The sequence below is a fragment of the Pogoniulus pusillus genome, chromosome 13 (genome assembly GCF_015220805.1).
Source record: "Pogoniulus pusillus isolate bPogPus1 chromosome 13, bPogPus1.pri, whole genome shotgun sequence".
Classification (NCBI taxonomy): Eukaryota; Metazoa; Chordata; class Aves; order Piciformes; family Lybiidae; genus Pogoniulus; species Pogoniulus pusillus.
In genome coordinates this window covers 16,032,406-16,046,246 of record NC_087276.1, presented here as the reverse complement: position 1 = coordinate 16,046,246, position 13,841 = coordinate 16,032,406, and the positions used below count along the sequence as shown (strand labels likewise).

Here is a 13,841-nt window from a genome sequence, read left to right as displayed (position 1 = left end):
GTTCAGGCTGGATGTTAGGAAGTTCTTCACAGCAAGAGTGATTGGCATTGGAATGGGCTGCCCGGGGAGGTGGTGGAGTCACCGTCCCTGGAGGTGTTTAAAAGGAGGCTGGATGAGGCACTTAGTGCCATGGGCTAGTTAATTAGAAGGGTTAGGTGACAGGTTGGACTCTGTGATCTTAAAGGTCTTTCCCAAGCTGGTTCATTCCGTGATCCCGTGGGAGGGAGGGAGGGAGGGATGTCTTGACAGCCCCTCAGGCTGTGCTGCCCTCCAGTGAGACTGCAGAGCTGGTTGGAGGGGAACCTCATGAGGTTCAGCACGGACAGGTGTAGAGTCTCCACTTCAAGAGGGACAAGCACAGGCTAGAGAGTGTCCAGCAGAAGCTATCAGGATGCTGAAGGGACTGGAACAGCTGTGTGAGGAGCAAAGGCTGAGAGCCCTGGGGCCGTTAAGCCTGGGGAAGAGAAGGCTGAGAGGGGACCTTATGAATGTTTATGTACTTGAGGGGTGGGGAACAAGAAGCAGGGGCCAGGCTCTTGTCAGTGGTGACAAGGGGCAATGAGCACAAACCAGAACCCAGGAGGTTCCATCTCAATGTGAAGAACCACTTTAGTGTGAAGGTGCTGGAGGCCTGGAGCAGTGCCCAGAGAGGCTGTGGAGTCTCCTTCTCTGGACATTTTCAAGCCCCACCTAAATGTGCTCCTTTGTGACCTGCCCTGAGTGCCCCTGCTCTGGCAGGGGCTTGAGCTGGATGATCCCCAGAGGTTCTGTGAGTCTGTGGTTCTATGATGTGCTGCAGCCCCTCTGCTGTCCTTCCCTGCAGCCCCCAGTGTGCACAAGAATGCCCCTGTGCACACACAACCCCTGGCACCTGCCAGCCTGGCCCAGTAGTGCACTGCTGACAGCTGGTGTGGTCTGCTGGGGGAGGTAGATGCCAGTTCAGAAAGGAAACCCATGGAGGCTCTGTGGCCATCTGGCCTTAACCACAGCACTGCTGTCCCACACTGGGACAGCCTGGCCAGCTCAGCATAACCCTGAGCTGTGCCAGTCCTGCCCAGCCTTGGCTGTGAGGCCATTGCACACCAGAGCCAGCTGCAGCACTCAGACCAAGCAACAGCTTGTCCCTGGCAAAGGAGGGTCAGGCTGGAGTCACCACCCCTGGGGCAGGTGGTGATGGCACTGTGGGGATGGTGTTATGGTGCCTCACTGCATGTGGGCTCAGCCTGAGCTGGAGGAGGATGATGAAGGTCCCAAGAGGGACCTCCTCACCCAGCCGTGCTACTGTGCGTGGGCTCAGCCTGAGCTGGTGGAGGATGATGAAGGTCCCAGGAGGGACCTCCTCACCCAGCTGTGCTGATGGCTCTCAAAGAAAGAGTTTTGCTGAGTTTTATCCTCTTTTAATTTGAGTAACAACAAGAGTTTCCTGGTGGGGAAAGCTGAGTGCCAGGGCCGTATGTGGAGATCTCAGGCAAGATCATGGGATGAGTTGGATTAGGAAGGACCTTCATCAGCCAGTTACAAACCCCTGCCAGGGGCAGGGACACCTCCCACCAGCCCAGGTTGCTCAAGGCCTCATCCAGCCTGGCCTTCAACACCTCCCTGGGCAACCTGTTCCAGTGTCTCCCCACCCTCACTGCAAGGAATTTCTTCCTCCTCTCCACTCTCAGCCTCCCCTCTCCCAGCCCAAAGCCATTGTCCCTGGTTCCTGTCCCTCCCCAGCTCTCCTGTAACCCCCTTCAGGTACTGGAAGGCTGTTCTAAGGTCTTCCTGGAGCCTGCTCTTCTTCAGCCAGAACAACCCTGACTCAGAGAATGGGTTGAGTTGGAAGCGACCTCCGAAGCTTATCCAGTCCAACCCCCTGCACTCAGCAGGGACATCCTCTGCTAGATCAGGTTGCCCAGAGCCCTGTCCAGCCTCACCTCGAGTATCTCCAGGCACGGGGCCTCAACCACCTCCCTGGGCAACCTGTTGCAGTGTTCCAGCAGCCTCCTGCTGCAGAATTTGTTCCTCACATCCAATCTCAGTCTGCTCTGCTCTCATCTCAAACCGTTGCCCTTGTCCTGTCCCTGCAGGGCTTTGGGAATAGTCCCTCTGCAGCCTGCTCGTAGCCTCTTCAGGTGCTGGAATTTCTTCCTCCTCTCCACTCTCAATCTCCCCTCTCCCAGCTCAAAGCCACTGTCCCTTGTCTTGGCACTCCCAGCTCTCTTGGCCCCTCAGCAGCATTGCAGCCTGCCCTGGACTCTGTCCCATAGTCCCCTGTCTCTCTGGAACTGGGGAGCCCAGAGCTGGACACAGAACTGGACACATGTCCCACGACCTCCTCGCTGTGCTCACCCCCGGGCTGCTTCCTGGCTCACACCCCTGGCTGGATGGGTTCACACCAGGATAACTTGGGCCCATGAGTGATTGTGGTGCCCAGGAAGCAGGATGGTGCCGGTGCAGATCCATGGTGTGTGTGTGCAGAGCCCAGTGTGACTCACCACGCTGCGGGCACACGTGCCCAGCATCTCTGGTGGCTGTGTGGACAGCTGTGGGTCAGAGGGGGGACAGCTGTTATTGTTGGGATGCAAATGAAGGCAGTAATTGTTGTGGCAGAGAATTCTGAAGGGGAAGGACATGCAAATTCACCTTCCTCCCAGAGAACATTGCTATTAACACACACAATGTTTGGAGGCCAAAAACAAAGGAACATTTTAATTTGGGGCTCGTCAGATGGTCCTTTCTGCTTGGATTAGCATCAAATTCTTTGCAGCACATGCTCTAAGTTTGGCAGAACTCTGCTTTCCCAAACCAAACAACAGAAAACTTCTGCAGATGCCACCCACTGCCAGGCCTTGTTGCTGCACTCAGCTGTCTCCACTGTTGGGAGGCAGCTGGCACGGTGCCCAGCGATGGACAGGCCAAGAGGGACAGGCTTTGGGGAAGTGGAGCTCAATGTGAGGCTGTTTCTGCCTTCTGTATAGCTCAGAGAAACCAACCTGGGGATCTCTTTGGAGACACAGACCGTGGGAGGTCTGGTGGGACCTGAGAGAACACCTGCGGGGTGCTGGCAGGCCTCCTATAATAGGCTCCTAGAATGGGTTGGGCTGGAGGGGACCTGCAAGACCAGCCAGTGCCAGCCCTCCTGCCATGGGCAGGGACACTCCTTGCAAACTGCTCCTCTGAGCCCACCAGGAAGCACAAGGAGGGGGGCAAGGAGGGAGCCCAAGCTCCTGGCTGGTTGGTTGGATGCCAGTTGCTTCCTTCACCCTAGTCTAAGATTTGATTCTGAAGCACAAATCTCACCTCAGGAGGATATCTTCATTGTCACAAAATCCTAGAATGGGTTGGGTTGGAAGAGATCATAAAGATCAGCCAGTGCCCACCCCCTGCCATGGGCAAGGACACCTCCCACCAGCCCAGGCTGCTCAAGGCCTCATCCAGCCTGGTCTTCAGCACCTCCAGGGAGGTTGTGAACCTCCCTGGGCAACCTGTGCTAGTCTCTCCACACCCTCACTGCAAACAGTTTCTTCCTCCTCTCCACTCTCAGTCTCCCCTCTCCCAGCTCAAAGGCATTGTCCTTCATCCTGGCACTCCCAGCCCTTGACAAAAGTTCCTCCCCAGCTCTCCTGCAGCCCCTTCAGCTACTGGAACATTGCTTTGAGGTCTCCCTGAAGCCTTTTCTCCAGGCTGAACAGCCCAAACTCTCTCAGCCTGTCCCCACATGGGAAGTTTTCCAGGCTGTGATCACCTTCATAGCTTCTTCTGGAGCCTCTCCAGCAGCTCCAGGTCCTTCTTCTGCTGGGGGCCCCAGAGCTGGAGGCAGTGCTACAGGTGAGGTCTGAGCAGAGCAGAGGGGCAGAATCCCCTCCCTGTGCTGCTGCTCTCCCTGCTCTGGCTGCAGCCAGCACACAGCTGCCTGCTGGGCTGCGAGGGCATCAAGGTGGGATGTGGTGGGCATCAGGGCCCCAAGGCTGCCCAGACTGCTGCTGGGAACTGTGCTGAAGGCCTGGGCTGTGTTTCTTTCATTGGCCTTTAGAAACAGCCTCCAAATACATCCTGCTTTTCCCCCGGCTCGGAAACAGCTGCGTTGCTTATTTAAAGCCATCCATGAGGTATCTCTGCCCTTCTGCCCCTGCTTCCTCCTCCTCCTCCTCTCATCCTTGGTGCACCTACTCGCCTTGTGTTGCAGGTCAGAAATAGAGACTGGTCACCAACTTGCTAATTGTAACCCAGCCTGATGGTGGCAGTTATAATTAGCTGGGGCTGTCCAAGTGGCTTTGCTGGCAGAAGCTCTTTGTGACCCCTCTAAATAGAGGATCCTGCCTGCCTGGTTCCTCCTGCAGATTCCAACAAGATCCTTCCCAAGGGAGTCAGCCCAGCAGCAGGAGAGGTGCTTACATCTGCCAAGCTTCTACAGAACCAGGCTGAACAAAGAAGTGTTCACTGACAATCTGAAAGTGCTGCTTATGCCTCTCATAGAGAATTGTTTGGGCTAGAAAAGGCCTCCAAGAGCATCCAGGCCAACCAGCAACCCAGCACCACCATGGCCACCAAACCCTGTGCCCGTGTGCCATGGCCACAGGTTTCCAGAATCCCTCCAGGGATGAGGACTCCACCACCTCCCTGGGCAGCCTGTGCCTGCTGGGCATTTTCCAGCCATTCTGCCCCAAGCCTGGAGCCTTCCTGGGGTTGTTGTGCCCCAGGTGCAGGACTCAGCATGTGGCCTTGTTGAACCTCATCCCACTGGGCTCAGCCCATGGTTCTACTCTGCTGAGACCCCTCCTGCAACACTGCCTCCAGTTCTGGAGCCCCCAGCACATAGAAAGACCTGGAGCTGCTGGAGAGGGTTCAGAGGAGGCCACCAACATGATCACAATCTGGAGAACCTCTGCTATGGGGACAGGCTGGGAGAGTTGGGGCTACTGAGCCTGGAGAAGAAAAGGCTCCAGGGAGAGCTCAGAGCAGCCTTCCAGTAGCTGGAGGAGCTCCAGGAGAGCTGGGGAGGGACTTTTGGTGAGGGCTGGGAGTGCTAGGCTGAGGGACAATGGCTTTGAGCTGGGAGAGGGAAGACTGAGAGTGGAGAGGAGGAAGGAATTGTTTGCAGTGAGGATGGGGAGAGACTGGCACAGGCTCCCCAGGGAGGTTGTGGAGGCCTGGGAGACATTCAAAATCAAACTCTGTGTCCTTGGGCAGCCTACTCTAGTTGGAGATGTCCCTGCTGACTGCAGGTGGTTGGAAAAGATGACCTTTGAGGGTGCCTTCTAAGCCAATGCAATCTGTGATTCTGTTGAAAGGTTTGGTTGGGTCAATACAGCTAAATTTGTCACTTGGAGTCATAGAATCATTTAGGCTGGAGAGGACCTTTAAGGTCATTTGGTCCAACATTACCCCAGCACTGCCAGAGCACCACTAAACCATGGCCCTCAGCATCGCATCTACACAGCTTTGAAATCCTTCCAGGCATGGGGACTCCAGCACTGCCTTGGGCAGCCTGGACCAGGCCTTGACAACCCTTTTGAGCAAGAAATCTTTTCTCATGTTCAATCTAAACCTCTCCTGGTGCATCTTGAGGCCATCTCCTCTCCTTCTCTCACTTGTTCCTTGGGAGCAGAGACCAATCCCCACCCGGCTCCAGCCTCCTTTCAAGGAGTTGTAGAGAGCAATGAAGTCTGCCCTGGGACTTGCTCACACTGTGGCTGTCTGCAGCTGTTCTGTTCCACTGTTTTATTTGTCCTGAGGTTGTCAGGGATGTCTAGGAGCACCTGTCCCATGGATGTGCTGTTTGGCACTGAGGTTCTCAGCATGGCAGAGCTTTCCTAATGCTGTAGCCCGAGGGCAGACACTGGGCATCAGACCTCACAGCTAGTAACAGCTGAGCCAGCCTGAGAAGTGGGACAGTGAAGTCCCAGAGGAAGCCCAGGGACCTGGAGAAACTATTGATGAGTTCCTCTCCCTGTGCAGAGACAGTGTCCTGCCCTTCGGGTGAGGAACCAAACCTCCTGAGTTCCATCCTGCTGCCCTGCTGAGCTCCTGTGCTGCTGCTTGCAGGAGGGCACCTCACTGCCCTTTGGGTCAGACTGTTGTGTCCTGGCAGAAGATCACCCAAGCTTCCCATTTCCAGCCTTGAGCAGCACCTAGGGAGCCCCCATAGTGCAGCAGAATGACAATGTCCAGTGCAGGTGTGGGAGTTCATCAGCAGAAGCCTTGAGTGGGCAACCTTGGCAAGCAGCAGTGGCTCCATGCAGTCAGTGTCTGTGCTTGAGCTAAGGGCACCCACTGAGGGCAGGCTCCTCACCACTTCCCATCCATCCCTCTCCTGGAGCTAAGGTATGAAGCAACCATTTGGGCTTGGGAAGTCTCTCTGGGCAGTGTCCTGTGCTGGTCACTCAATGACCCAAAACAGTGGTGCAAAAGCTTGATCGGTGGTTTGTGTGTCCTAGCCCCAGACATTGCTGCTGGATTGAGGAGATTGAGGAGGAGGAGGAAGGTGAGGAGAGTGGGCAATGTGGCTGTCTGCCCACCACCAGAGTCCCTGTGCTGCCATCCACAAGCCAACAGTGGCCAAATCCACTTTCCTGAGTAGTGAGGCAGGCAGAGGTGGCCTGGTGGTCCTCCCACAGCTGAGCCTGGACCGTTCATCTGCGCTTGGGTCTTCTCATCTGAGACCACACACCAGTCCAAGCCTGGTCCTGAACTGAGCCTGATCTCCTCACTCAAGGACTTGGCTGAGCCTGGTCCCACTTGTCTCAGTCCAGGCTCTCTCATCTGAGCCTGCTCTCCCCATCCAAGCTTGGCCTCTTCCTCTGAGCCTGGTTTCCTTGGCCAAGCCTGGTCCCCCTATCTCAGCTGGGTCCCCCTATCTCAGCCTGGTCTTCTTGGCCAAACCTGATCCTCCCATCTGAGCCTGGCCTCCTTGGCCAAGCTTGGTGCCCCATCTGAGCCTGGTCCCCTCATGTGAGCCTGGCCTCCTTGGCCAAGCTTGGTGCCCCACCTGAGCCTGGTCCCCTCATGTGAGCCTGGCCTCCTTGGCCAAGCTTGGTGCCCCATCTGAGCCTGGTCCCCTGTGTGAGCCTGGCCTCCTTGGCCAAGGTTGGTGCCCCACCTGAGCCTGGTCCCCTCATGTGAGCCTGGCCTCCTTGGCCAAGCTTGGTGCCCCATCTGAGCCTGGTCCCCTGTGTGAGCCTGGCTTCTTTGGCCAAGCTTGGTGCCCCATCTGAGCCTGGTCCCCTGTGTGAGCCTGGCTTCTTTGGCCAAGCTTGGTGCCCCATCTGAGCCTGGTCCCCTGTGTGAGCCTGGCCTCCTTGGCCAAGCTTGGTGCCCCATCTGAGCCTGGTCCCCTGTGTGAGCCTGGCTTCTTTGGCCAAGCTTGGTGCCCCATCTGAGCCTGGTCCCCTGTGTGAGCCTGGCCTCCTTGGCCAAGCTTGGTGCCCCATCTGAGCCTGGTCCCCTGTGTGAGCCTGGCTTCTTTGGCCAAGCTTGGTGCCCCATCTGAGCCTGGTCCCCTCGTGTGAGTCTGGCCTCCTTGGCCAAGCTTGGTGCCCCATCTGAGCCTGGTCCCCTGTGTGAGCCTGGCTTCTTTGGCCAAGCTTGGTGCCCCATCTGAGCCTGGTCCCCTGTGTGAGCCTGGCCTCCTTGGCCAAGCTTGGTGCCCCATCTGAGCCTGGTCCCCTGTGTGAGCCTGGCCTCCTTGGCCAAGCTTGGTGCCCCATCTGAGCCTGGTCCCCTGTGTGAGCCTGGCTTCTTTGGCCAAGCTTGGTGCCCCACCTGAGCCTGGTCCCCTCATGTGAGCCTGGCCTCCTTGGCCAAGCTTGGTGCCCCATCTGAGCCTGGTCCCCTGTGTGAGCCTGGCCTCCTTGGCCAAGCTTGGTGCCCCATCTGAGCCTGGTCCCCTGTGTGAGCCTGGCCTCCTTGGCCAAGGTTGGTGCCCCACCTGAGCCTGGTCCCCTCATGTGAGCCTGGCCTCCTTGGCCAAGCTTGGTGCCCCATCTGAGCCTGGTCCCCTGTGTGAGCCTGGCTTCTTTGGCCAAGCTTGGTGCCCCATCTGAGCCTGGTCCCCTGTGTGAGCCTGGCTTCTTTGGCCAAGCTTGGTGCCCCATCTGAGCCTGGTCCCCTGTGTGAGCCTGGCTTCTTTGGCCAAGCTTGGTGCCCCATCTGAGCCTGGTCCCCTGTGTGAGCCTGGCCTCCTTGGCCAAGCTTGGTGCCCCATCTGAGCCTGGTCCCCTGTGTGAGCCTGGCTTCTTTGGCCAAGCTTGGTGCCCCATCTGAGCCTGGTCCCCTCGTGTGAGTCTGGCCTCCTTGGCCAAGCTTGGTGCCCCATCTGAGCCTGGTCCCCTGTGTGAGCCTGGCTTCTTTGGCCAAGCTTGGTGCCCCATCTGAGCCTGGTCCCCTGTGTGAGCCTGGCCTCCTTGGCCAAGCTTGGTGCCCCATCTGAGCCTGGTCCCCTGTGTGAGCCTGGCCTCCTTGGCCAAGCTTGGTGCCCCATCTGAGCCTGGTCCCCTGTGTGAGCCTGGCTTCTTTGGCCAAGCTTGGTGCCCCACCTGAGCCTGGTCCCCTCATGTGAGCCTGGCCTCCTTGGCCAAGCTTGGTGCCCCACCTGAGCCTGGTCCCCTGTGTGAGCCTGGCCTCCTTGGCCAAGCTTGGTGCCCCATCTGAGCCTGGTCCCCTGTGTGAGCCTGGCCTCCTTGGCCAAGGTTGGTGCCCCACCTGAGCCTGGTCCCCTCATGTGAGCCTGGCCTCCTTGGCCAAGCTTGGTGCCCCATCTGAGCCTGGTCCCCTCGTGTGAGTCTGGCCTCCTTGGCCAAGCTTGGTGCCCCATCTGAGCCTGGTCCCCTGTGTGAGCCTGGCTTCTTTGGCCAAGCTTGGTGCCCCATCTGAGCCTGGTCCCCTCGTGTGAGTCTGGCTTTCTTGGCCAAGCTTGGTGCCCCACCTGAGCCTGGCCTCCTTGGCCAAGCGTAGTGACCCCCATCTGAGCCTGGTCCCCTTACCCTTGGCCAAGTCTCGTCCTCCCAGCTGAGCCTGGCGCCCTTGGCCACGCCGGTGCCCCCCGGTGCCCTGCGCCGAGCGGGCGCAGACTCATGGTTATGTAAAGCGGCGTCCAGCACGCCCGGGAGATTCTTCAGTGTCGGAATCTGAGTCACATGGGGCTGTTTTATTTCCCCCTCTGCTAATCTGGTTTCTATAGAAACAAGATTGGGAGGAAAAAAAGAGAGAGAGAGAGAAAGGAAAAGGGGAGAAAAAAACCCCAAAGCCAAAGCAAAAGAAGGAGGCAAGCAGAGAGCGAGTGAGCAGCCCGAGGTGATGGCTGAGGGAAGCGGAGGTGGTGCGTGAGGAGGTCGCTGATGCGGGTGCGAGCTGGGGATCCCGGCCGGGATGGGAGCCTGGCTGCGTGCGTGGAGGGGCCGGGGACTGTCCCGCAGAGCCGCTCGCAGCTGAGTCGCTCCTCCAGCAGCGGGGGACCGGCGGAGCCCGGGGGAAGGGGAGCGGCGGCTGTGCAGGTGAGCGGGCATCGCTGGCGAGGCTGCCGGGCATCCTGCCGTGGCGTGGCACGGCGCGGCACGGCTCGGCACGGCACGGCTCGCCGGGGGCCTGGCCCTTCCTGCCGCTTCGGGGACCTGCTCGCAGCCGGAGCCGCGGGCGGTGGGCACCGTGCCCGACGCGTGCCGCTGCGGCGGGCGGTGAGCGGGCTTTGCCCGGGCAGCCCTGGCTCGCCCCGGGGGCTGCCTGTGTGCGTGTGGCCGGGCACGGTCCCTTGCCACAGCCTCTCCTGAAGGCTGCTGCCAGCTCGGGAGGCACCTTGCCGGCTCCCATTCTTTCCCCTTTGGTTTGTTCTGCCTGCACCTGAGCAAACCCGAGGCTCCCGGAGCACCTGCAGGGAGCGCAGCTCACCCCCAGCCAGCGCCCAGCCAGCTCCCAACTCCCCGAGTGCAGGCTGCAGGGCACGGGGGTGAGCCCAACTCGGAAGCTGGTTTTACAGCGACTGCTCCTGAAGGTAGGAGCAGCTGGAAACGCTGCTGGCTTGCCAGGTGCCTGGGCTTGCCCCAGGACTCCTGCTTGCCTGTGCTGGAGGCTGGCAGCTGCCAGCCAGGAGCTGCCTCAGTTCAGAGCCACGCAGGAGCACGTGCGGGCTTGGCAGTGCAACAGGTGGCACTTGTTCTGCCTGGGCTGGGACAGCTCTGAGGGGTGGGAGGATGGTGCCCATGCCGTGGTGACAGTTTCAGCTGGGTATCTTGGAGGAGCAGGAGCATTGCCAGTGCTGCGCCAGTGCATGGCTGGCACTGACTTGTGACCTCAGTCATCCTGCAGGCACGGCATGGTGTGGCCATGCCTGGGCAGACCATAGTGTGCTCTGCAGCTCTGGCCGTGGCATGGCCAGCATCTAGGTGAGGTGCCACATGAGCACCAGGGCTCCTGCAGGCACACGCACGCCCTGATGGCTGCAGGCTGCTGAGGTGCCCTGTTTTTGCAGAGGCAGCTCACAGTGTCCCTCCACAGGCCACCACAGGGCAGATGCCATGGGGAGAGTGGGCAGGGATTGTAGTGGTCACTGCTCTCCAGTTGTGGTGTGGGGGTCCTGCCATGGAGGTATCACAAGCCCCCAGCTGGACCCGGTGCAGCTGTAGGGCTGAATGGAGCCCTGGTGTGTTTCCGTACCAGGTCAGCCCTGGCAGATGTCACTGCTGTCACCCCTGGCCAGCGAGGGCACCACTGCAGACCCTTCACCCCAAGCAGCAGCCCAGCAGCTGCTTGTGCCAGGCTGGCTTAGCCATGGGCAAGATGTGGCCCAGCTGCCATCTGACTATGTCCCTGCTCTGCCTGCCATCTCAGCAGGCTGGAGGCTTCAGCTGACCCATGCTGGGGTTACCCCCACGCTCCAGAAAATGTGCCTAGTGAAGGGGTGGCAGCAGGCTTTGAACAACGTGCTTAGGCAGAGCAGTTGGCATGGGAGCTGTGCCCAGCACCAAGCCAGAGGCTCACCAGGTTGGGCTGTGACAGCAGTGAAGGTCCAAGCTCATCTGGCTTGGACACGCCAGGTCCATCAGCACATGCCAGGCTGGGGACAGCACTGTCCCCATCTGCCTTCAGCAGCAGCCTCTGCTGCTGCCTGGGGTGAGGGTTGCAGCCTTTGGTCAAGGCTGGAGGCTGTGGTGAGGCTGGGGGCTGTGATGAGGCTGTAGGCTGTGGTGAGTCTGGAGGCTGTGGTTAGAGCTAAGGGTCATGGTGAGTCTGGGGGCTGTGGTGAGCCTGGAGACTGTGGTTAGAGCTAGGGATCGTGGTGAGTCTGGGGGCTGTGGTTAGAGCTAAGGGTCATGGTGAGTCTGGTGGCTGTGGTGCTGGGGGCTGTGGTGAGTCTGGAGGCTGTGGTTAGAACTAGGGATCGTGGTGAGTCTGGGGGCTGTGGTTAGAGCTAGGGGGTCGTGGTGAGTCTGGGGGCTGTGGTTAGAGCTAGGGGGTCGTGGTGAGTCTGGGGGCTGTGGTTAGAGCTAGGGGGTCGTGGTGAGTCTGGGGGCTGTGGTTAGAACTAGGGATTGTGGAGAGTCTGGGGGCTGTGGTGAGCCTCGGGGCTGTGGCTGGTGCTGCAGTGGGTGTTTGCCATGCCAGGTCCTGCCACCCCCCGGCGTGCAGGGAGCGGTGGCTGTGTGGGGAAGGGGGGAAGCCACAGGCAGGCTTTGCAGCCCCTGCCCCGTCCCTGTCTCCCTGCCGCCGCCAGCTCTGCCGGGCCGGGGAGGCTGGGCAGGGCGGGCAGGGCATGGATGCCGCTGCAAGGGGCTCCAGCAGCCGCTGGCGGGGGGCAGGTGCCGTGCGTGAGAGCGGCTCCCCAGGGGCTGCCGAGCGGGTGTGATGTGGCTGACAGATGGCGAGGCAGAGAGGTGTGATTGATGAGGCAGCAGGAGCTGCACAGCCTCCTCTGGTTGTCAGGAGACAATTCTGCCCGGCGCATCCTCGAGGTTTCGGCTGCTGGCCCGTCCTGCCCGTCCCCTCGGCTCCTTGGCACCGTGTGAGGCCACCAGGGAGCCTTGGGAGGTGCCACCCTACGCAGGCTCTGGCAGCACCTATGCTGCTGCTTCTCATGGTGGGATGGGCAGGTCACCCCAGATCCTGCCTGCGCTGGACCATGAGATCTCCTGTGCAGGAGGCAGGGCTGGGAGAGCGATGCTGGCCTGGTCCCCATGGCATGGCTGGGGTGGAGCTGAATGGTCTAGTCTGAGCTGAGTGAGAGTGGCCCTCTGGGGCTTCTTCCTCAGGCTGGCATTGGTGGTGCTGATCATGCTGGCACAGGTGGGAGAGGGAAAATCAAGTGCCAGGACAAGAGGAAATGGGTTCAAGTTGTGCCAGGGGAGGTGCAGGTTGGACATGGGGAACAATTTCTTCCCAGCAGAGGCTGTCAGGGAGGTGGTGCTGTCCCCATCCCTGGAGGTGTCTAAAAGCCTCATGGCTGTGATGCTGAGGGAGGTGGTGCAGTGGCAGTGGCTCAGCAGCAGTGGTGAGGTTGTGAGCTCTGAGTGAGAGGTCGGACTTGATGATCTCCAAGGTCTCTTCCAACCTCAGCAGTTGTGTGGTTCTATGAAATCTTTCCCAGCAGTGACACAAGAGCTCAGATGCCCATGAGCTCAGATGTCCATAGCCACGTTAAACCTACAGCACTCACACATCCTCTCTGTGACTCAGCTTCCCTGCCTTAAGACCTCTCACAAGGGCATCTTTTAGAAGCTCACCACCACTGCCACCCACACAGTGCCCAGCATGGCTGTTGCAGCATGAAATCATGGAATCCTAGAATGGGTTGGGTTGGAAAGGACCTTCAAGGTCAGCCAGTTCCAACCCCCTGCCGTGGGCAGAGACATCTCCCACTAGATCAGGTCGCTCAGGGCCTCATCCAGCCTGAACTTCAACACCTCCAGGGAGGTTGTGGACCACAGAATCACAGAATGTAATGACATTCTGTGATTCTGTGATCCACAACCTCCCTGGGCAACCTGTGTCAGTGTCTCTCCACCCTCACTGCAAACAATTTCTTCCTCATCTCCTCTCTCAATCTCCCCGCTCCCAGCTCAAAGCCATTGTCCCTCCTCCTGCCCTTGTACAAAGTCCCTCCTCAGCTCTTCTGCAGCTCCTTCAGCAGCTGGAAGGCTGCTCTAAGATCTCCCTGGAGCCTTCTCCAGGCTGAACAGCCCCAACTCTCCCAGCCTGTCCCCACAGGGGAGGTTCTCCATCCCTCTGATCATCTTGGTGGCCTACTCTGACCCCTCTCCAGCAGCTCCAGGTCCTTCTTGTGCAGGGGCCCCCAGAACTTGGGGTTAGACTCGATGATCTCTTTGTGTCTCTTCCAACCCCTGACATCCTGTGAACTATAGGCAGTGTTGCAGGTGTGGTGTCAGCAGAGCAGAGCAGAGCGGGGGTGGGGGTGAGGGCAGAATCATTCACATCCTGACCTCGGGAGCATCCCAGCCCTGGGGGTCCAGAGCAGCTCCATCAGAGGAGCTGAGGGAAGCTGCCGCAGGGGCAGGACCTCGGTGGGGCTGGGGGAGCAGGCAGGGGAGCAGGGCTGCGTGCACAGCAGGTGTGATTCATCCCCCTGCTGCAGCTCAGTTTATGTAAAGCAGTGCTGTAAATAGCCAGCTGAGGCCCCAGTGTGCTCCTGGCTCTCTAATTAGTGACGCCCCTGCTCCTGCTGGAGCTCTGGTGGAGGTGAGAGGAGGTTGCTTGGCTGTGGAGGGCTGGAGGAGCTGCTGACAGCATTCAGGTGGGGAGGTGGAGACCCCTCGCAGTGGTCACAGCCATCTCCTTTAACCTGAGCAGACGGAGGTCGAGGCTGGGATGTTGGTCAGTTTTGGGGGGTGTGTGTGAAAGCAGCACCTCGG

At 59.4% G+C, this 13,841-nt stretch overlaps 1 protein-coding gene across 8 annotated transcripts in view; it reads left to right on the top strand.

Moving 5' to 3' along the window:
* LOC135180580 (ankyrin repeat and fibronectin type-III domain-containing protein 1-like) overlaps window positions 1-13,841 on the top strand; it is a 250,354-nt gene that overhangs the window by 185,736 nt on the left and 50,777 nt on the right. For 2 of the 8 annotated variants that reach the window (XM_064153131.1, XM_064153132.1), the window contains exon 1: window positions 9,167-9,476. The exons of the other annotated variants lie outside the window; for them this stretch is intronic. The gene's annotated coding sequence lies outside the window, so the exon portion shown is untranslated. Of the gene's footprint in view, window positions 1-9,166; window positions 9,477-13,841 lie in introns of those variants that run through there. 8 annotated transcript variants of the gene reach the window in all.